The sequence below is a fragment of the Chelonoidis abingdonii genome, chromosome 2, assembly GCF_003597395.2.
Source record: "Chelonoidis abingdonii isolate Lonesome George chromosome 2, CheloAbing_2.0, whole genome shotgun sequence".
Classification (NCBI taxonomy): domain Eukaryota; kingdom Metazoa; phylum Chordata; order Testudines; family Testudinidae; genus Chelonoidis; species Chelonoidis abingdonii.
Window position 1 is genome coordinate 144,719,505 of NC_133770.1, and position 23,104 is coordinate 144,742,608.

Sequence of the window (23,104 nt, forward strand, 5' to 3'; positions counted from 1 at the left end):
TACAGCAGTTCAGACAAATAGCTGAAATATCACAAAAGACTGAGCAAGTTATGCTAGGGTTGTGTTTCAAGCAGCCCAAAGAATTAATTCCATTACAGTATTTGTAATAGTTTGATAGTATAGTTTAAGTTCAGTAAGTCATTTTTAAAAAAAGATCCAAAAATGCCACACTTCCTGTGTACTCTTCATGCAGTCTTTAGTTTTCTGGGGAAACTTCCTACGGGGACAGAAAGAAATAAGTGCAGGAGAGGGCAGTTGCAGGCTAAAGCTATGCTTGTTACCTCATTGTTACGAACAGGAACTATGTACAGCAAAGAATGTATCTTGAAACTGGTCTGCTTGTCAGTAAGATATTACAGAGGCACGATCTAGTAAGAGTGTCATTCAGTCAGTACCCAAGCACCTGATAGCAGTATAGGATTGGAAGAACCTTTCAGAACACGATGGCTCAAATGTTTGAATGAGTGGATCCAGCTATTTCTTCAATCGCTGACTTTAAACTTATTCCCCTGGTGTTTACTTCCATTTGTTACAAAATAATTCAATAGAAGAGTCTTTTCTTTTCAAATCTTCCAGACTTGCTACTTTCTTCACAGTCCACTCTTGTAGAAAAGTTATTGTTAGAAGCTTATTCACAAGGGAGGAGGAGGACAATGAAGAGGATATTAATAAATGAAGGACATTATTCTTTATAATCTGGTGTCACAGAGACTGCCTAGCACAATGATGTCCTGATCTTGGCTGGACATCATTGGCTTACACATAGTAAGACCCAATCACTGCCCACAAGACCCTACAATCTAAATGAACTAGGAGAAAGGAAGTATGGTCCTCATTTTACTGTTAAACTGAGGCAAAGAGATTAAGTGAGTTGCTCAAGGTAACACAGGGACTTTGTGGCTGAGCTGGGGACTGAATTCAGATCTCCTGAGTCCCACCACAGTGCCTCAGTAACAAGATGATTCTTCCATAGGCACCCACTTCTGCACCCACTGGTGGGTGCTCGACCCCCCCCCACCCCTGGCCCTGCCCAAGAAGAACGTATGGTCGCTCATGGACTGTGAAACGAGGCAAAGAGATTACGTGAGTTTGCTCAAAGGAACACAGGGATTTTGTGGCGAGTCTGGGACTGAATTCAGATCTCCTGAAGTCCCACCCGGACAGTGCCTCAGAACAAGAATTCTTCCATAGCCACCCACTCTCTGCACTCCACTGGTGGGTGCTCGGCCTAGAACCTAGACATGTGCTGGACCACCCGGTATTTCGATTACTTGCCCCACCCATTCCATTTGGTGCAGCTCATTATTTAATTATTGAGTGTGCATTGCCCTGCCACCAACCCCACCGTTCTTGCCCCCGTCCCGCTCATCCGTCGTTGGCTCAGGTCGCCCTAAAAACCCCATGCCCATTCCAACCCTTTCCCCAAAGTCACTGCCCCAACTCCACCCCCTCCCTGCCCCTATTCCTACTTCTTCCCCAAATTCTTGCATCTTCCCCGCCTCCTTCCCTGAGCACGCCACATTCTCGCTCCTCCCTGTCCCATCCAGCATGCTGCCAAACAGTTTGGTGGCAGCAAGGTGGGAAGCACTGGGAGGTAGGTGGAGGAGTAGGGACACGGCACGATCAGGGCAGGAGGCAGAGGAGGAGGTGGGGGATGGAGTGCGGGAGGGAAGTTTGGCTGCCAGTGAGTGCACCAGCCCCGGAGCACCCATAGCGTTGCACCTGTGCATTCTTCCAGCCTGTGCATGAGTTCTCATGTATTCTACAAGTGATTCATTTTATTTTTCTACTTTAAATGACACAGTAGTACACAGACAGTCACAATTACCTATTATCCAACTGGATAGAGTAAAATTTCAAAAGCTTTGAAACCATGAAATCCCATTTCCATGGATTCCTGAGTTCCTCACTTCTCCATGGGTTTATGTGAATTTGTTATACATTTTAAGTGTTTTCTCTGTAGTTTCTTTACATGATATTTAAGGAAGTTTTATCAAGATTTCTTGCAATGAAAAACTACAAACTAACAACTGCTAAACATGAAAATATGTGTGTGTGTGTGTATATATATATATATACACACACACACGTATATATATATATATACACACACACACGTATATATATATACACGTATATATATATATATACACACACACACGTACTTTGAAAATGTACCATGAAGCATGTAGAGAATTCAACTTTATACAAAAGTCCCTACTGCATTTGGTACTGTGATAACAGTGTTCTAAATAGAACAATCATGCCTGTGTAGCTACCAGTACTCTTATTAACTTTTGGAAATTTTCCACAATCAGACTTTAGCTGAGTCCTATATGTTGGCTAAAGTATTATGCAGTACTCACAAAATAAGTGATGAAATACAAAAATACAGATTTTCAAATTGTAGTGGCTCTAACTATTTTAACACTGATGATAATCTAATGTATTATATGTGGGTCTTTAAGAGAGAAATAGTTTTCCCATCCCATGAAAAATTTTGAGATTTTGAAAATTTCCCCACATAGAATTGTGACTAATTGTTGAAATTTCAAAAATTGTCTTGAACCAAAAATCACGGGAGAGGGTGAGGTTAAGTTCAGGTCAATCAAAAAGTTTTGTTTCAATAATTTTGAAATGTTTTGTTTTGAGTTTAATCTTTTTTATTTTTAACTATAAAATTAACTCAAAATAAAAAAGTAATTTTGAACCCCAAACCAGAACTTTTCATTTAGAACAGATAAAAATGGGACATTTCAATAATTTCAAAGCTTTGCATTTTTTTTCTCTTTTTTTTGAACAGGAAATTTTTTGAAACTGATCCTTTCCTGCTAAAAGCTTTGGTTTTCACAAACTGCCAGTGAATAAATGTTTCATCCAATAATTCCTGAGCAGCTCTAGTTCATAGTAACTAGGTCAGTTTAAACCTGCCAGGATTAGAGATACTAGCTTTGTCACCAGTAAAGCATTTGAGCTTCTAACTTGTGGAAAAATATTTGAGCTATTGTTTTCAAATAATTCCACTCATGGTACAAATTTTAGTACCTTTAAAAGCAGGAAGAGTTCCTTATTTCTATCTGTCAAACTGCAGTATTTGACATCGCATATTATTGAAAAAATCCAGGTGCAGGGGAGGCTCTACGGGGACCTAAGGACTGGGGAAGTAATAGTTGTTTTTCGGTCATTTAAATAGAAGAAATGGGCATGAAAAATGTAGTCAGGAAACTATTACCTGAATCTTTATTGACTAATGCATTTAAAATGAAAATTATACTTGAAACTGTTACATCCAGAACAACCAAGTTTCTAAGTAACTTTGGAAGTCTTGCTCATTAATACCATTGATATAAAGATCTTAAGATACATCATGCTAGCAATTTCAGAGGCTACAGCAGAGCTCTTCAGCAGCCCCATTAAGCTGACTATGGAGCAGCATATAGGAGTACATCAGTCACAGGAGACACTATGCATTCTTATTCCTATTTATTATTTATAGCGTGGTAGTACCCACAGAACACCGATCAGGGATCAAGGCTCAATGCAATAGATGTTGTGCATACATATAATGAAAACGCACCCCTGCCTCAAAGAGTTTAGAATCTAAGCATTCTGTTTTCCTGACCAAAAATGTTAAAAGCCTAAAGCAGGAAAAAGAGGGGAGGGTTGTAGAACAGCAAGGAGAAATGTCAAAAGTTAAATAAATAAATAAATCATGCAACAAGCCAAACACGTTTTTCATGAGAGGTGATTAAATTAAAAAAAAAAAAATAAAGGTAAAATACCTTTTATTTGATGAGTAGCCCACAGCTCAGAAATGCATGTTGGTTAAATAATCTTGAGCATCCCCCATGAAGATATCAAGGGGTGGATGTGGAAGGCTCACAAACTTTCACTGAAACAGAATAATACTGCTTTCAATATGCCTATCAGATAACAATGTGCCTATCAGATAACATTTTGCCAGCATGATTCCAAAATGAAGAATAGCAATATACCTAAATTGCTGCTCTTCAGACAGATAGATGTTGAGATATTTACTTTCAGCAAATATATCAATTCATCAAGTTCCTATAGTAATAGCATGTTTTTGGTTTTTTTTTTAAGAAACAGCTGTCCATAACAGCAACTTCAGGTCACAACAAATGAATAGTGGGGATGTTTCCAGACTTGTAAGCAATTTAGGAATTTTCCTGCCCGTATATCACATTCCAGCTTGTAAAATTGGTTAGGCAATCAGCTTTTTTAAAACAAATAATGAAAAAATGTCATAGAAAGAATGATCATGATTTTTAAAGAATTTTATGAGTATTTAATAACAAAAGTGTAGAAAAAAACATCCATGACAAAGGAATAGAGTGTATACTCTGTTCTCAATCTTGTCCAAATTTAGGATCCAGGCAATTTACATAATATCGCATACTCCTTCATATCTTCATTTCTTCACTGTTTGTTAGCTTCATGCCATGCTGTAATATTTTAATTAAAGCTGATCAAAGAATGGAATTTCCATACCCGTAGGAAATTCAGAGATATCAATATTTCATTTTGTTCCAAATCATAAAAGTCTAAATGAAGCTTTGCAACCTTATCAGAATAAAATATTTCAATAATTTCCCATGAAAATTTTGACAATCTATATCAGTGGTTCCCAAACATGTTCCACGGCTTGTGCAGGGAAAGCCTCTGGCAGGCCGGGCTGGTTTCTTTACCTGCCACGTCCGCAGGTTTGGCCGAGCGCAGCTCCCACTGGCCATGGTTTGCTGCTCCAGGCCAATGGGAGCTGGCCGCCACTTCTAGCAGCTCCCATTGGCCTGGAGCAGCGAACCACAGCCAGTGGGAGTCGCGATCGGCTGAACCTACGGACGTGGCAGGTAAACAAACCGGCCCAGCCTGCCAGGGGCTTTCCCTGCACAAGCAGCGGAACAAGTTTGGGAGCCACTGATCTCTATATTTCTGTGAAGCTTTGACTTCTTTGAATCAGCATTTTCAGGAAACAAACTGTTCCATCAGAAAAATTTTGATCAGCTCTAATTCTATATTTAAAAAAAAAAATCAACACTTAAATCACCACAGCACAACTGTGAGTTACTTCTCCCATGTTTAAGAGAGATTAATTTAAATTGTAACAGGTGTAGAGAAGAGCTACTAGGATGATCAGAGGAATGGAAAACCTGTCTTATGAGAGGAGACTCAAGGAGCCTGGCTTGTGTAGCCTAACCAAAATAAGGCTGAGGGGGGAGATGAATGTTCTCTATAAATACATGAGAGGGATAAATACCAGGGAGGGAGAGACATCAAGTACTAATGTTGACACAAGAACAAATGTATGTAAACTGGCAATCAACAAGTTTAGGCTTGAAATTAGAGGAATGTTTCTAACCATCAGAGGAGTGAAGTTCTAGAACAGCCTTCCTAGGGGAGCAGTGGGTGCAAAAAAACCCCAACTGGTTTCAAGACTGAGCTTGGTAAATTTATGGAAGTGATGGTATGATGAGATTGTCTATAATGTCATTTGGCCGATCTGTGACTGCTGTTAACAAATATCCCCAATGGGGCACTAGATGGGCAGGGCTCTGAGTTACTACAGATAATTCTTTCCCAGGTGTCTGGCTAGTGAGTCTTGCTGACATGCTCAGGGTATAACTGATCATCATATTTGGAGTTGGAAAGGAATCTTCTCTGAGGTCAGATTGGCAGAAACCCTGAGGGGTGGGGGATCAGCTTCCCCTACAGCATGGGGCATGGGTCACTTGCTACTTTAAACTTGTGTAAATGGTGGATTCTCTATAACTTGAAGTCTTTACATCCTGATTTTCAGCCAGAGGTTATGGGCCTATTACAGGAGTGGCTGGGTGAGGTTCTGTGGCCTATTATGTGCAGGAGGTCAGACCAGATGATCGTGATGGTCCCTTCTGACCTGCAAGTCTATGAAATAATGTTCCTATTTTACATAGAGAGGAAAACTGAAGCAGATTTATGGTTATAATTATCTTTAAGTGATATGCTCAAGACCACACAGTGGTCTTGATCCTCCACAGCCTCATGCCCTAAGTTATTCCTGTAGAAAATGAATACAAAGTTGGCATAAAACAAACAGTAGTGTTTTAAATCCACTTTACACATGCATAAATTACTGCACAAGGAGCAAGACACTGGGAAATCAGGTCCAGTTAGTTCGTGCAGACTCAGTATTAGGATTCCAGAGTTCCTACCCACATTCAGTTCAGTGAAGCATTGCCTCGTTCAACAGACTGAAACAATACATTAGCTAACCAGGGATTCTGGGACCTGCTGCAGAATAAGGGCAAGGCAAGGATTAGAAAATGGTATAGCATCAACACCCATCTCTAACAATTCAAAGAGAAATTAAGAAAACAAATCCTGAAGACCTAGGCACCTGAGACCTAATAGGCCCTAGATTAGTATGATTTTTCAGTAAGGCCGAAAAAGTTACATATGGAGGAATAAAGCCCTTTATGAGTTTCAAAAACTATTTTATTATTGCCAGAAATTTTGTATTTCAGAAAGAAGTGACAAAGAGCCCCAACGGTTAGTTTTGCTTTGCGCTTGAATTTTGTTCACAGCTCTCTAAAATATTTCTCTTTGTTTGGGTTCCAACTTCTGGAGTGCCAGCTGAATTCTTTATGTTTTATATTTGTGTTTTTTTTTTTTAAAAAAGAGATGCTTTGGTACAAGTTTTATGTAGCTTACCCTTTATGTACTCTTACTGATTTCTGTGTAAGCTGTAATTAGCCTATAAGTACTGCACTATATGGTTAAATATACTCCATTGCGATCAGTGCTGTTTCTGAACACTGGCAGTGCCATACTGGATCAAACCAGTGGATCATCTACTAGTTCAGTGTCCTGACATCAATAGTGACTAGTACCAGCTGGTTATAATGGCAGTCAGAAGTAACCCCTCCCACAAGGAAAATTTCTGAAACCTCATTAGCTTCTGCCCAAAAGCATGAGACTTCATATGCCTTCAAAAATCTGTTATAACTCTGGATATCCTTGTTATTCATAAATTCCAATCCTTGTTTAGAACCTGCTAAGTTCCTGGCCTTGATAATGTCAGGTGACAGGGAGTTCTGCAACCTAATTCCTTTCTTTCGTTGTAATTCAAGATAATTTGTTATAATTTGTGCTACTTTTTTGTGCTCTGTTAGTAATCTGTTAGCAAACATTAACACTTTGAGTCCTTTACTTTCTGTATATTTGATTAATGTATTAACTATTCTTTAGAATCTTTAGGACACACACACACACACACACACACACACACACACACACACACACACACACACACACACACACACACACACACACACACACACAGCAGATAGGAAAGAATAACTATGGGGAAAAAAAGACCCACTGAAATATATTATCTTGTTAATCCTCTCAACTGTTAATCATGTTTTTACACACAAATCAGGTAAACTGATAATGTGTAGAAATGACATCAAAAGATGTTTCTTTTAGCAAAAGTTCTCTTTGTTTGGAAACCCTATACAATGACATTGGTATGGGAACTCACTTGGGGAATGAAATCTACCGTGTTCCTCTAGATACAGTGGAGGCGAGACACACAGAAAGCTCTTTACCATCACCATCATCACCACCACCAGCACCACTACGGCAGTAATGTATCTATTTTTTCTGTATTTTGTAAAATGTACTAATCTCTGATTCATAATCTGTGATTAACTAATTCCAGTTGAGCCTGTTATTTGACAATCTTGAGTCATCATTAACTCAGAAATGTCACAGCTTCATAGTAAATTTCTTGTTTCATTTGCTCCCCTTCTAAGGAAATAAAACACACATAAAAGTAAAAAAGTGAAACAATTCTACTGAATTTGCTCCACTTTTTCTTCCATTGTTGGAGGAATTACAAGCAATGGAAAATAGGGCTAAAGATCTTTGGTAAACCCTAGTTCCAGTCTCCCAGCTCTTGGGTAATGCACATGAAATGCCTTCTCTTCCAGATACCATCCTTCCAAACCAGCACTGATAGCACAGCTGATCAGTGTCCATACAGTTGTTTCATTTCCCTATCACAGCTCTCCACTAGTTCCATCTCTGAGGGAAAAAAATCTGTAGAGAGAGATTTAATGGGGCTATGGTACCTGAGGTAGCAGAAAGCCTGTGTTAAAGGCCATTGCTATAGAAGTGTGTCACTTATGGTAAATTCTCAATAGCATGACCCTATTTCATGCTAACCGCCCACCCCCACATAATGCCACACAGATTTAATACACTCAAATTTGTTAATATGTATTGTGTGCAGGAGGGCAACGTGTGTGTTTACTGTTCTTATTTTTGCCATAGTAAACAGGATTAACCTAAATTTGCTGTCCTCGGTGCTGTTTAGCAGAGAGGAAATTATGGTTCCTTCTGAGCAAGCTCTAACAGAGGTGTAGACCACGCTGTTTCTTAGAGCAGAAAAGTGTTAAGTGACGGCTTTATGTGAGTGGCTACACAGGAAGGACAATTAGGGCGAGAAGAGGAGGGCATTTGTGGTTTGCAGTTTGCTTAGGACAGCAAAAGGCTTAGACAAGGCCCTGGCTCTTAAAAACAATAGCTGACAGGTAGGTAGTAGAATGTCAGACTCACCAAAACACACTTCCTCCAAACAGTTCAACTACCTCTATTTTTAAATGAGCTTGTAAAGCGAGAAGCAGAGGAGAAAAATTGGCATCTTATATACAAGACCTCTGTTTGAAAAGGCCATGAATTATGTAAGCAGATATTATTACTGAAAGCTAAAACAATTAAAGATGTAATAAAAGATTGCAGAAAAAGTTATTTGATGCCAGAGCCATCAGAGCTATCATCAGCTAACCATTCTGAAGGGTAATGTTCTTATTAATTGCCAATAATATCCATCCATTAAAAAATTAAACAAACATATTAGACTATTAAATAACAGTTTATGACTTCAGTGATGCTTTTGTATGCACCCTTGGTGTATTAAAGATTTCTAGTGGTGCATAAATAGATTCTTAATTAATGAACAAACATAAAAGACCCAGGATTTATGAACACAGTGCAAAAACTGGAAACAACATAATCCGTTTGATCTTATTCTTTGTCCTTGATGAACATGTCATTGTCTATAGATCTGACTCCGGATAATTACTGAGTAAAAATGTGATAAGCAATGTCATTCAGTGACTGTATATTACACCAGGAGAAGTAAAACACAACTGTATTTTATCTGCGCTTGTTATACTGTAGCTTTGTTAGGCTTTTTAAAATGCAATACTCATTTTTTGTCATTCATGAATATATTCATGAAACCAAACCAAACAAACCCAGAACCAAAGTCCTGCCCTCTGTTTCATGCACAAGTTGCTCCTTTTTGTCATTGCACCAGTGCAGCATGATCCACCATACTCAGGGTATATTCCTGTTTCCAAACAGGGGACCCTTTGGAATGTAGTCCACACACCTCAAGGAAATTTGGTATGCTGGATTTGTGGTATTGTTATGCAAACAGCTCCACAGGGCAGATGCTTGGCATGAAGTATGCATTAAAAGGAAAAACATGAGCAGCACTAAGGTACTGTCATTCCTCTGCATCAGTTTCTCTGAACCACCACAGATACACCACCTGCATGGAAGGAATTCCCCTTCATTCAAGAGGGACTATGAACAGTAGCTGGAAGAGAGGGCAATTTCCTGTAATAGCCTGGCAAAACTTTATCTAATTAAACTTAATTCAATAAAGGTTTAACTTAATACCTTTGGGGTCCATTGTATTAAAAATGTAATTGTTTATGTATTATAGGGGGGTTGTATATCACTTTTCTAGGGGATTTCATAATGTAAACCTTGGGGATATGTTAGGAACTTCAAAGAACTGTTTGGGAAAATGTGTGAAATGGTTTCCCTAGGAGGTATTGTGAGCTCTTTTGAAGTTATACCCTGGGAGAAAAAGTCATTATCTACTGATTTCCTGCTCCTGAAAACTCCAGGCCAGAGATCCCTGAACAGTATAAAGGATGGACTAAACTTGTCATGGGTGCACATAACAGCTAAGGCTGTTATGAACATGTGACCACAAAAGAGACTCTTTTGTGGTGTGTGAAGGACTAATCACTTGCCAGAGCTCATGCTGGAATCAGACTGATCTCTGATTACCTTAATAGCCATGTCTATAGGAGACAGCTCACAGCAGCACAGCTGTACCAACGCAGTTGTGCTGCCATAAGATGTCCTGCTCTACACCGAGGGGAGAGAGCTCTCCCATCGACATAATTAAACCTCCCAGAATGAGCAGGTGTAGCTATGTCCGCAGAAAAGCATCTCCTGCTGACAGCATGGTCCAAACCAGCGCTTCTGTCGGTGTAACATATGTCATTTGAGATGAGATTTTTTCACATCCTGGAGCAACTATAAGTTATACCAACAAAATTGTTGGTGTAGACATAGCCTTGGTATGCATATAGGTTCTTTTATTGTTTTATTATGTCTTCTCTGTAGTCTTAAGGTAAAAAATATTACATGTATTTGCATAGAAAGAGCAGTGTGGTAGCTTAATTCTAGGCAGTTAAACTGTTATTAGTCTCTGAAATGAAAGCAAGAGGAGTACCTAAGCAGATTCTCTTTTGCTGGAAATGAGAGAGTACAGCCAAGGAACTATTCTGCCTGGTGATATCCTGGTAAGAAAGAAGAGAGACATTGGTCTCCCCCTGAGAGAGGTGCAGGTAAGGAATCCGGAGGCCTGAGAGTGACTGGCCATGCCAGACCACTGAGGGGAAATACAGATGCAGTTGCCCTAAACTGTGACACTAACGGCTGGATTTTACTTAGTGTCTAATATCTAAATTTTGAAAAAGCACTTCCAATATTGTGCATGTTGAAAGCTAATACGAAGAGCTGTGTGGTGCACAAGTTGTATCAGTACTGAAAGATCAAGGAACTATGCTGCATATTCTTGAGTACCATATTGATTATCTATTACAGCCTCTGTTGCCATGGGGGCACATAGCTCAGTGGTTTGAGCATTGGCCTACTAAACCCAGGGTTGTCAGTTCAATCCTGTAGGAGGCCGCTTAGGGGTCAGGGCAAAATCAGTACTTGGCCCTGCTAGCGAAGGCAGGGGCCTGGACTCAATGACTTTTCAGGGTCCCTTCCAGTTTTATGAGATAGGTGTATCTCCATATATTATTTACAAGTAAACAGGCAGAAGACACACTTATGTCTCATTGTCTACTAAAAACTGAGTAATTTCAAGTAGCTGTAATCTTTGAAGTTACAGAGTAACTACACTGTTGTGTATGGAGTTATTTTGAGAGTCCCTTTCCTCTCTTCTCAGTTCCCTCCAGAGACTTATGGGCCACTAAATTTTCTGCATCAGTTCTTCCAATTTCTGTGAAGCACCAGTAGGTGAACTCCCCTCACAATCTTCTCTATTTCCACATATGTATGGGAAAACTCCTAGATCATCCCTTCAGGACAATGGTTCCTTGGTTGTTAGGAAATGATGTTTGTGGCTTTGGAGTTGTCCTGGTACTTTTACCACATCTGATCTTAACAACTGGAGTTCAGGAAGCTCTTTAGTATCTCTGTCATAGCAGTATTTGTCTTGCTGTTGCATTGTTTAATTTTTATCACCTTTCCCCCAAATGACGGCTTCAAAAGTTCATTTGCTGTATACAGTCCATGTGCAGTGAAAAATGAGATGATGTAGTGGGCTGCTGCCCAGGCCTTCTGTTAGTGCATTTCTCTGATAGAGCAACGCTATTTGTGGGTTTTTAATTAGTATGCCTTTTTAATTGTTAATTTACATCTGTTTCTGATCTGCCATTACACTGGCTGTGATGTCTGGAGGAGGATGTCGATGTGAAATCTTTCTATTCAGCTAATGCTGAAAACTATATGGAGGCCCATTAATTATAATGAGCGTCTGAAATTTCATGCTGGGCAAACTGAGCTTTGCAGCAGTCACTGACAGAAGTTTCTGCTCTTGTATATAAGGGGTCTAGTTCCCAATAATCCAAATGGCAATAAGCCATCACAAGGTAAAATTTGTTTTGCCATGTACATAAATCCATTTCTAGCTTCCTCCATGGCTGATAAGATATTTTGCGTGCTTCTCCTTGCAGACTGGCTGAAATCATATTGCAGCTATGTCCCTGGCTTGTGTTGTTTTTAATCTCACTTTTCATGTTTGGCTAATACAGGATGTGTCAGGCATTGGTACACATGCTTCAGCACCAGTGTGGCTTGTGTGTGTGTGTATGTGGATTAGCATTATCAGACACGTCTTTATGGATTGTGACCCTGTAGCCTTTATAGAGCCTTTGTACTCTCAGTTTTTCTATATGTCCCATTATTCATGAATATTAAATGGCACCTTTCCCGTCCCTAACCGGATGACCATTCTGAATGCTTTAATAGCATAGAACATAGAAAATTAGGGTTGGAAGAGACCTCAGGAGCCCAACCCTCTGTTTGGATATAGCTTCACTATATCTGTCACAAGAAGGAATTCTGCTTAGTTTGTGTGTTCAAGTTCCTGATGAAACTCCCCCTTTTTGCTTATGCTTGAAGATTTCATAATCAAATGTCTCAGCAATCACAGTCCTTTGTGGTAATGCTGCCCTAGACAAAAACATCTGCAATGAACGCCAGACACATTGTACAGCCAAGCAATGTTTTAAACTTTCATTAACATTCTTTGAAGAAATTTTGGAGCTGATAACAGGTTTATTCCAAAGGTTTTTGTTCTGTATCTATGTACGACTATACCCCAGGAGACCCTGGTCATGCTTGGTGCATGAACCACAATGGCTAAGCATTCCTTTTCTACTTGAGCACAGTTTTGTTCTGTTGGATATAGTGCCCTAGGAGCAAATACAGGCTGACCATTTTGTGAAAACTCTGATCCCAATTGGTATTCACTAGCATCACATTGAAGGGTTACAGGTTCTTTTACAGCACAATATATTAGGCGTGAATGTCTAGGAACTAACTTTTGGATCTGTTTGAAGCACCTTGTTCAAAATTCCAACACAATCCAGCATCTTTATGGTCCATCTCATAAAGGTGTCATTCACCTGGGAGGAGCCTGGAATGAGTGTGGAGAGATAATTAAGTATCTCAGAAAAGCCCTATAGCCTGCATATTTTGAGAACAAGCTCTTACAAATTACTCAAAATTTCAGAGCCTGGTTTCAAGCCCTTTGCTACTATAAGGTGTCCCATACATGGTACAGCGGACAGACACAGTCTCAAGTATTGGCAAATTAGGATGTAGTCATTATCCATTGCTGTATTCGGTGCAGCCACTCTGATTGCCATACTTTCTTTGTCCAGACTTGTAACTACTTCATAGTTTGTCACTGAGGCCCTGAAGACGATCCACTTTTCTTAGGTATCCCTACCTGCACTGCAGCAGGGAATGGAATGTTGCTCAGAGTCATTGCAGACTCAGTGCCTCAGGTCACACATAATGAAGAATTAAAGCAATGAAAAAACCCTTTTGGTTCTGCCATGATAATAAGAACTGATATAAAGAGCTGTAGCCAGGAAGCCCCAGTGCACAACAAGATTTATTGATCCTATAAAACCCAGAAACTTTGCTACATATTCTCGAGCACCATCTACTAGAACCTTATCTAAAACTATTTATTAGGGTTGTCAAGTGATTGAAAACATTAATCGCTATTAATCGTGTGATTAATTGAGCAGTTAAACAATAATAGAATACTATTTATGGTACTTGTATGAGGTGAATTGAAAAATACTATTTCTTTTGTTTATCATTTGTTACAGTGTAAATATTTGTAATAAAAATAATATAAAGTGAGTAGTGTACACTTTGTATTGTGTTGTAATTGAAATCAATGTATCTGAAAATGAAGAAAACATCCAAGATGTTTAATAAATTTCAATTAGTATTCTGTTGTTTAACACGCAATTAAAACTGTGATTAATTGTGATTAATTTTTTAGTTAATTGCATGTGTTAATGCGATTAATCGACAGCTCTAGTATTTATATATAGACAAAGCATTTATATAACATTTCTGCTTTGGGCTAAAGTCCCTGAATTCATAAGAGAACAGTTACTGCCATGGTCACCAGTATGAGTTACCATCCTGATGGGAGATTTCTACCCCAGAGGAGAATTTACCTTAAGTTATAACTCAAACTGATCAGGAATTCTATGTTAAAAAAAAAAAAAAAAAAGACAGAAAACACATTCCCCACAATATTAAAATTTTCCAAAGAAAATTTCAAATTTTGCCATTTTTTCAAGTTTTGGTCAGGAAAATCAAAATAAAATATTTTGTACTGGGTGAGGACAACTCAAATTAGAATATTTTATTTAAGTGAATTAACCTGAAATATTTTGCTTTGAATTAGTTCAAATAAATAAAAACAAAATCCCTGCATTTTCCTAGCACACTGTGTAGTTGTAGTTCAGGTACCTATTTCTCCTAAGACCAAGCATATGTCTTCTAGGATGTACCCAGAATCATATGGCTCCCTGATGATCCATGCAGTTTGATCAGGTGGGTCCAAATTGCATCTTGATAGGTTTTGTCCTCAGAGAACTCTATCATATGAAACCATGAGGGCCCAAACTACAACTCCCATGAGGCAATATCATGTTTAATGTTTGAAACATTTCATTAGAACAAAAATGCTGAAACAAAATGTTTGAACATTTCTGAATTGCATTTTTTCAGAATCTGTATTTCAAAATTTCAATTTTTTTCTTCTGGGATGGAAACAAGTATTGAAGTGTCAATTTCCTGCAGGATAAATATTCCAAACTTTGATCAGCTCTAGTTCTTACACACACAATATTTTCCTCAGTTGGCAGTAATACATTCAAGTGACCATGACTAAGTGTGCTGAAGGTAGCATGTAGAAAGCACTTGAGAGGGTGACTGAGAAATAAGTCATACTTAAAATGGCAAAATTCACCTCAAGGGGACTTAGGGAACTAGCTGAAGCAATCTTGGAACCATTATCTTCAAGAGCTCATGGAGGACAGATGAGGTCTGAAGGACTGGGGAAAGGCAAACATAGTACTTATCATTTAGAAGGGAAACTAAGAGGACTTGGGGAATTCTAGAACAAGGAGCATAACTTTGATACCTGGAAATATACTGGAACAAATTATTAAATAATCAGTTTGAAAGCACTTCAAGGATAATAGGGAGATGTATAATAGCCAACATGGCTTTGTCAAGAACAAATCATGCCAAACCATCTTAGTTTCCTTCTTTGACAGAGTTACTGCCCTATTGGATAAGAGGGAAGCAGTAGATAGGCTATATCTTGATTTTAGTAAGACTTTGAGACAGTTTCACATGACATAGTCATAAGCAAACTTGAAAAAATGTGATCTAGATGAAATCACTATAAAAGTGGGTGCACAAGCAGTTCAAAGATTTTACTCCAGATATCAATTGTTCACTGCCCAACTGGGAGATGTATCATGTGAGGTCCCATAGAGGTCCATCCTGGATCTGGAACTATCCAATATTTTCATTTATGACTTGTTTAATGGAGTTGAAAATAATCTTATAAAATCTGCAGATTACACCAAGTTGGGAGGAGTTGCAAACACTTTGGAGAACAGGATTAGAACTAAAAAGGACCTTTATAGATTGGAGAACTGGTCTAAAATCAACAAGATGAAACAAAGACAAACACTAACTACTACTCTTAGGAAGGAAAGATGAAATACAAAATGGGAAATAACTGGCTAGGTTGTAGTACTGTTGAGAAAGGATCTGGAGGTTCCACTGGATCACAGACTGAATGACTCAACAATGTGATGCATTTAATCAAAGAGTAATGTTCCAGTATGCAAGAGTAATGCAAGATACAGGAGATAATTGGTCCGCTGCATTCAGTGTTAGTGAGCCCTCAACTGTTCAGTTTGGGTACCATGTTTTAAGAAAGATGTGGATGAACTGGAAAGAGTCCAGAGGAGATCAACAAAAATGGTAAAGGTTAAACGAGCTAATCTATGTAGAAAGGTTAGAAAACAGGGCATGGTTAGTCTTGAGAAAAGAAGACTGAAGACCTATTAATTCTTCAAATATGTTGAGGGTTGTTAAAAAAAGGACAGTGATCAGTTGTTCTCCATGTGCACTGAGCATAGGAAAAGAGGTAATTGGAGTAATTTGCAGGAAGGGAGACTTAGGTTAGCTATTAGGAAAGCTTTCTAATTATAGGATAGTTAAGTATTGGAAAAGGCTTCTAAGGGAGGTTGTGGAATCTGTGTCATTGGAGGTTTTTAAGAATAGATTAGACAAACACCTGTCAGGGATAGGCTAGGTATACTTGGTCCTGCCTCAGCTTGGGGAATAGGGGATGGACTAGAGCTCAGACAACCTCTTCAGGTCCCTTCCAGTTGTGTATTTTTTTTATAATTCTATAACTGACACTGAGGCAATGCCAAAAAGACAATTCACAAAACAATTCAATTGCAAGCAAAAGCCTGCATGCTTAATTTTCACTTGGTCCCTGCCAGAAAACTTATGCATGACCTAAACCTAAATTAAAAAAAAAGACTCCCTAAAAATTATTTTCTCATTGAGGTCTTTCTTTGGCTGCTGTATAAAATTACAACTGTAAATCTAGAAATAGCTTTAGAGCTGGGAAGGTATACCATACTTCTTTTGAGGGCACATCCCTTAAGATTCTTAAGACAGTTTGCTCCCTCAGTGTTTGCCTGAACTCTTCAATGCTACTCAAACAGCCATAGATAAACAGATGCCATTTTCCATCTGTCACTGCAGAAATGCTAATTCTCCCTCCTATAGGATTCAGACTTAACTACAGTGATACACATATTCATGACTGCTGTGATTCTCTGTAACTACGAAATAACTACTGACCTTTTAAAAGCTACATTTATGTCAAACAACAGCAACAGGATGCTTAAGGGAGATCATCTCAGCACTCTGCTCTCTTTTCCAGACTCCCATTTTCTACTACATAATGGTGTTATCCATTTAATTACACCTCAACATCGTTAGAACAAATTAGGTGTTCCATTTTTGTTCTACACTTTTTCTTTACTACTTTCTGCATTTTCTGATGCTAAGTATTTCTTGCTAATTTTGACAAAAATTCAAATTCTAAAATTATGTTGAAAAGGTTTCAAAGATATCCTTTTTCTTGTTTCTGGAATATATTATACTGCTGCATTAGTTTCAGAACATCATATTAGTTAATTTCTTTCATATGTTTCTCCAGCTAATATAATTCCTTTTCCAGTGCATGAAAACTAATTAGGAAATATTAAATTGTATCAAAGCTCAGTGGGAGCTGAGGATACTCATCACCTCTGAAAAATCAGCTAACTTATTTAAAAAAACTAAATATGGATTCAGATGCCTATTTTTAGGCACTCACATTTGAGAATTATAGCCATAGCTTATATTAAACCAAATGTAATGAAATGTATATGTATATAAAATATAACCTTTTGTTCTAAAGGCCCTACAATTACTTTGTATTGTATATGTACTATACAGCCACCTCGCCATGGTATCTGAGTTGACCACTATTTTTCATTATACTTAGAATAGGAGACAACTGTAGTAATGGATGGGAAATATTGGTTTTTGTGACTTCCATTGTAGGAATCATTCATCTGAAACTAAAATGTAACAGCCTGTGAGGTGGGACAGTAGCTATTCTGTCCTAGTAATGCTAGTCAAGGTTTCTGGAGAGGAAATGAAAAGGAGCATTTCCAACAGTAACCACAGGGAGAATTTTAATAGATTCAAATCGGAATTTGGCTAAGAAACCAGGGATATCAACTCTACTCAGGGTTGGCTCCAGGCCCCAGCTTATCAAGCAGGTGCTTGCGGCGGCCACTCCGGAGCGGGGCGGCACTTTCAGCTATTCAGTGACAATTCGGTGGAGGGTCCCTCACTCCTGCTTGGAGAGAAGGACCTCCCACTGAATTGCCACAGATTGCGATCGCGGCTTTTTTTTTTTTTTTTGGTTTGGTTTGGCTGCTTGGGGCGGCAAAACCCCTGGAGCCGGCCCTGACTCTACTTTTGTTACTCTTGTGAAAAATGTAAAGTAATCTTGTTACTTCACGTGTTTGTCCCCTCAATTTTATAGTCTTATGCAAACTGTCTTCCTCTCCCTCTCCCCCAAAAACAAACAATTCAGTTAAAGCAATTCATTTTTTCTGCCTTAGCAGGAAAGTCGTATACAGTAAAAAGGAGCACAGATATAAAGAGGAAAAAAATAAGCAAAGTGTCTGAAAAATAGAAAAAAGTCACAATTAGAAACAACAATTATACAAAACACATTTCAAAGAGGTACATGACATTTGTTTTATCTACTTTCCTAATGTTCCTTATCCATAGGGTTGACACAGTTGCTCAATGATGGAGTAAGCAAACAGATTAAAACAGTATCTGTTGACTGAAATTGAAATTGGGAATCCAAAACAACAAGTTGCTCTTCAGCGACACCCTGTTTCAATGTAAGTGACACAGATTATGCCAGATAAACTTTTGGACATTAGACAGTCTATAGAAGTAATGTCATTATATGCCATGGACTTGGAAAACTATGTACAAGTTGTGTTTATTAAAAAGGCTTTCAAACTTGCATAGCCTACAGGCCAAATCTCAAGATGCAAGAATGAGTCTCAACATTGTGAAAGATAATCAGATTGCCCAGTATTTGAAATTGAATTCTATAAATATGAAAAGAGGAAAAATAGTTATTGTCACAATAATTTGTGACCAAATGGCACAATTCCAATCCAATACAGGGAAAAGAAAATGCATCCACCATATATGAGGGAGACATATAGCCAATGTGTGAGACTTTAAAGTTGGTTAAGCAATGGCTACACAAGAAAACAACACTGACTTGGGGGATGCTGAACATATTTACATACCTGGAAGACAGCTTTCAGCCTGTTGGAACTGCAGTGCCCTGAAAGCAGTAGAATCAGAAGAGGAGAAAGTGATCTCTCATGCATTCCAACAGTATTATCCAGAACAGTGGTTTTCAAACTTTGTTCATTTGTGATCTACTAAAAAAAACTTCAAACGGAGATGCAGATCCTTTGGAAATCTTAGACATAGTTAGTGAGCCCCCAGATTGAAAATCACCGATCTAGAATATATTTTGTGCCAAAGAACAATGCACAATATATATATATTTGGAGAACAGCATTAGAGGAAACTATAAGAAGCTTAAATGAAGGTGGTGAAAGGTGCTTTGACAAATCCACATCAAGACTTCAAGCAGCTGCAGACTGAAAAAAGTGTTTGAGAAAACTCCTGAAGGTACAAGAAAGAAACTGTCAGATTTACAAAAGAGACAACTGAAAAGGTGTTAAAATATTGTGGGACTCAAGAGTGCAAATGAAGATCTGATGGCAAAAAAAGATCAAACTGATTTCACAGGAACTTTGGATGTACCTTGGCAGTAAAACAGACAAAAGCAAGAACCAGTAAAAAAAATACTTTCTGCCTTCCATTCTTGGTGAGTCAGACACCAGAACTGAAAATAAGCAAGGGAAACAGTTGAACAAATCCACGCAAAAAAAAGTTGATAATAAAATTCCTTCAAATCATAGTAATTCTGAGGAAACCCAGACCTCCTTAACAATATGGCAGGTATAAGATGACAAGCAATCTTTTGAAATGCCCATAGAAGAACAAGCTCTGACTAGGGTAGACGGTCTGTGAGACTATAATAATGATGGTGCTTTGCATGAGAACTAGGAACAGAAAACTACAGAATATATTTCTTAAATGTTGTTGTGTTTATAAGAGATTGGAGGAATAATGTAACTGTGTCCCACCAACTGTAACCTGAGCACTAAAGCAGTGCTCAATGTAGTGCACAAAAGTGTTAGAGTGTCCAGCAAACTGCTGGAGCTCTGCTTAAAAAAGAATTAATCCTGTATGGGTATCCTGAATTCATGGTCAAACACAATACACTAACTAGACAGAAGCTAGACCTGGACTTTTTAAACCACCTTGTAGTTAGGGATGAATTGAAAATAGAACCTGAACACAAATTGTCACCTAGGGTTTTGGACCAAAATCCACATTAGCAGATCAGGAAGGAGAAAACTGCTGCTAGAGGGAGAAGAGGAGGAAAACAAACCCTTTCTGTGGAAAGAGAGAACAAGTGTTTCACCCTTGTCTACTTTTACTTGCACAGGGAACAGTGCACATCAAAATGACCAGAAGAAGACCATGGGAAGATAAAGCAAGCTCCAGCACAGAAGAAAGAACCCAACCTTCAAAAATCCTTATCCCTACCCCTTTCCTTCTAACATCCAGGAAAGATTCTCTGTCCTGATGCATTGTTTTATTCTCCTGTGAAATTTAGCCTTATACCTTCTTTTCATGCATTTTTGTTATCTTGTACTTTCCTTCTTTAGAATACTGACTAGCTACCCAGTCATATTGCTTTGACCTGTTTCACTTTGCAGCAAGTACCACAAATGTAATCCCACAAGCTGTAAATGTAAATACTGGATATTTATTCCACTTAACCTAATGACTAAAAATATCAAGAAGCTGCAACCCAACTATTACTGCTTCTTCTGCAACTCTGCTTCAAGTATTGACTATAATCAGGGACAAGGCTGAGAGGAAACAATACTGCTCACACAACTCACTCTATCCAGAACCTCGTAGAATCAAAATCTAACACTATCACATCACATCTTCCCAAGACTAAAACTTGCTGAGAAAAATGATGTGGAAAGCTTGTAAAAGTGTCACCTGTTGATCTGGGCCATAGGAGTATATGGATATAAATTCTCCCTCCACCAGGAGTCAAGAGTGAGAAGCGCCTCCTCTAGCACTAGGAACAAGCTCAGCAGCTGCACTTCCTGGGCCTCATGACTTGAAAGATCTAAACATATATAAGCCCTTCATTTCAAGAAATTTCAAGAAATATAAGTCCTCTACCAGAGGCCTGAGAGTTTGAGGGTTCTGCGCAGTATCTTAGCTGTTCCTAGCACTGCACTCTTCTGGACAGAGAGCTCTGATGTTCTTCCTGGGATCTGTTGGAGCCACTCACCCAGCTTAGGAGTCACAGCCCCGAGTGCTCCTACCTAATTTTAGTCACCAAATTCCCAAAAAAATTCAATACGAAAGTTTTTTCTCTTTTATTGCCATAAGTACTAAAAAAAAAAAATCACAAAAGAGTTATCATAAAAGGTTTAGAGAAAGAATAAAGGAATTAATCCCACAGCATTTTAAGCAAAGCTGGTTAAATTTTTCCCATATCAACATGTTTTTAAAAAAAGAAAAGAAAAGAAAAGAAAATTGGCTTTTCAACAAAAACAATGTATTTAAAATTTTCATTTTGATAAAAAATCTCTTTTCCAACAAAAAAAGAGACCCAAAAATGTTTCAATTTAAATTGTTGTTTTGAGGAGTAAAATAAATTTTCAGTAAAAATTTTGATTTGTTTGTTCAGTTTTGGATAAAATATTCCTATCATCTTTCAAAAACTTATTTTTGTTAATTTTCCTTTTTTTAAAGCAGAAAAGTGAATTTTTATTGAATACTGTTTGCCAAAACAAATTGTTTTTGTCAAAAATAATGTAGTGAAAAATTAATATATATATATATATAAAAAATTCCCCTCTCACCCCTATGGGTGGTATGTGTCTTCCTCAACCTTGGGTCCTCTACCAGAGGCCTGAGAGTTTGAGGGTTCTGCGCAGTATCTTAGCTGTTCCTAGCACTGCACTCTTCTGGACAGAGAGCTCTGATGTTGTTCCTGGGATCTGTTGGAGCCACTCACCCAGCTTAGGAGTCACAGCCCCGAGGGCTCCTACCACCACTGGGACCACTTTGGCCTTCACTTTCCACATCCTTTCCCTTAGTTCCTCTCTCAGCCCTGGTACTATCTCCAGCTTCTCATATTTCGCTTTTCCTGATGTTGCTGTCCACTTGTGCACTCGCCTTATATCTATCACCACCGCTGTCTTCTGTCCCTTGTCCTATTACCACGATGTCTTGGTTGATTGACCATAACTGCCTGCCTCTGTATCTGGAAGTCCCACAGCATCTGTAGCCCTTCTCGCATTCTCAAACCTGCTCAGTGCCTGTTCTGTGCTGCTTAGATCAGTGCCTCAGTGCTGTCTCTTTATCCAGCCCTTTTCCCACACTGGTAGATCTTCCATCGTCACCACCTCAGCTATCTGTCCGACCTGCGCTCCCATGAAGGGTCTTCGTTCCTGGCATTGCCTTCTGCTTGCCGTCTCCCCATGTCTGCTGCTCCTCAGGGCATTCTCTCAGCAGCCTCATTCGTTTGGGGGCATCTGCACCTGATGCACCTCTGATTTCCGGGTTCATCCAGGCACAGTGGCTCTGACGTCCCAAGCCCAGCCGCCTTCTTTCCGGCTCGGCTTAACTCAGTCTCTGGGTGTGGACTTGGGGTGAAACCTCCGTAATTGGAGAGAGCTTCCGGGGGTTTTCACATCGCAGCCTCCATGTTCCTCCTTCTGGGCAGTAACTCACTATACCGGCAGGGTGTCTGATGACGCAGGGCGTATCTGTTGATGCGGCTGCGATCTTGTTCTTCCCACTGAGCTGGCTCTTCAGGACCTTCTTATCCTTGGTATACTTGGAGGTTTGCTGTCTTCCTTGCCTCCATCATGGTTTCCATGATACTCGGAACGCCAGGTACCTTAGCTGGTCTTGCATGTCTTGCTATCGTGGCCCGCTGGTACTTCCACCCCTCAGTCTCTGACTACCTTCCCTCTTCACTACCATCCGCCACACTTCTCTCCAGTCCGAATGACATCCCGAATCCCTCTCTGTAGATCCGCGTCAGTGCGATAGCGAGTCAATGTCTCGTTCATTCTTAGCATACAGCTTGATGTCCATCCATGTAGAGGTAGGTGGCTGATGGTAGTTCGCACTCCTAGAACCTGTACCTGTATCCAGTCCTTGTGATATCCTGCTGCAGGGGGTTTAAGCCTATGCCCAACAGCAGCGGGAACAGTGCACCACCTTGGTAATGCCACACTTGATGGCCACTGTGGCAAGCTGCCTTGATTGACTTCATAGTCCCATTAGTCTTGAGGAAGGTCTTCAGTGTCCTGTTGAC

The 23,104-nt window shown here is 39.2% G+C and overlaps 1 protein-coding gene across 2 annotated transcripts in view; it reads right to left on the minus strand.

Moving 5' to 3' along the window:
* CDH18 (cadherin 18) overlaps positions 1-23,104 on the minus strand; it is a 973,183-nt gene that overhangs the window by 737,141 nt on the left and 212,938 nt on the right. The window contains exon 2 of one of the 2 annotated variants that reach the window (XM_075062695.1): positions 3,783-3,892. The exons of the other annotated variant lie outside the window; for it this stretch is intronic. The gene's annotated coding sequence lies outside the window, so the exon portion shown is untranslated. The remainder of the gene's footprint in view (positions 1-3,782; positions 3,893-23,104) is intronic. 2 annotated transcript variants of the gene reach the window in all.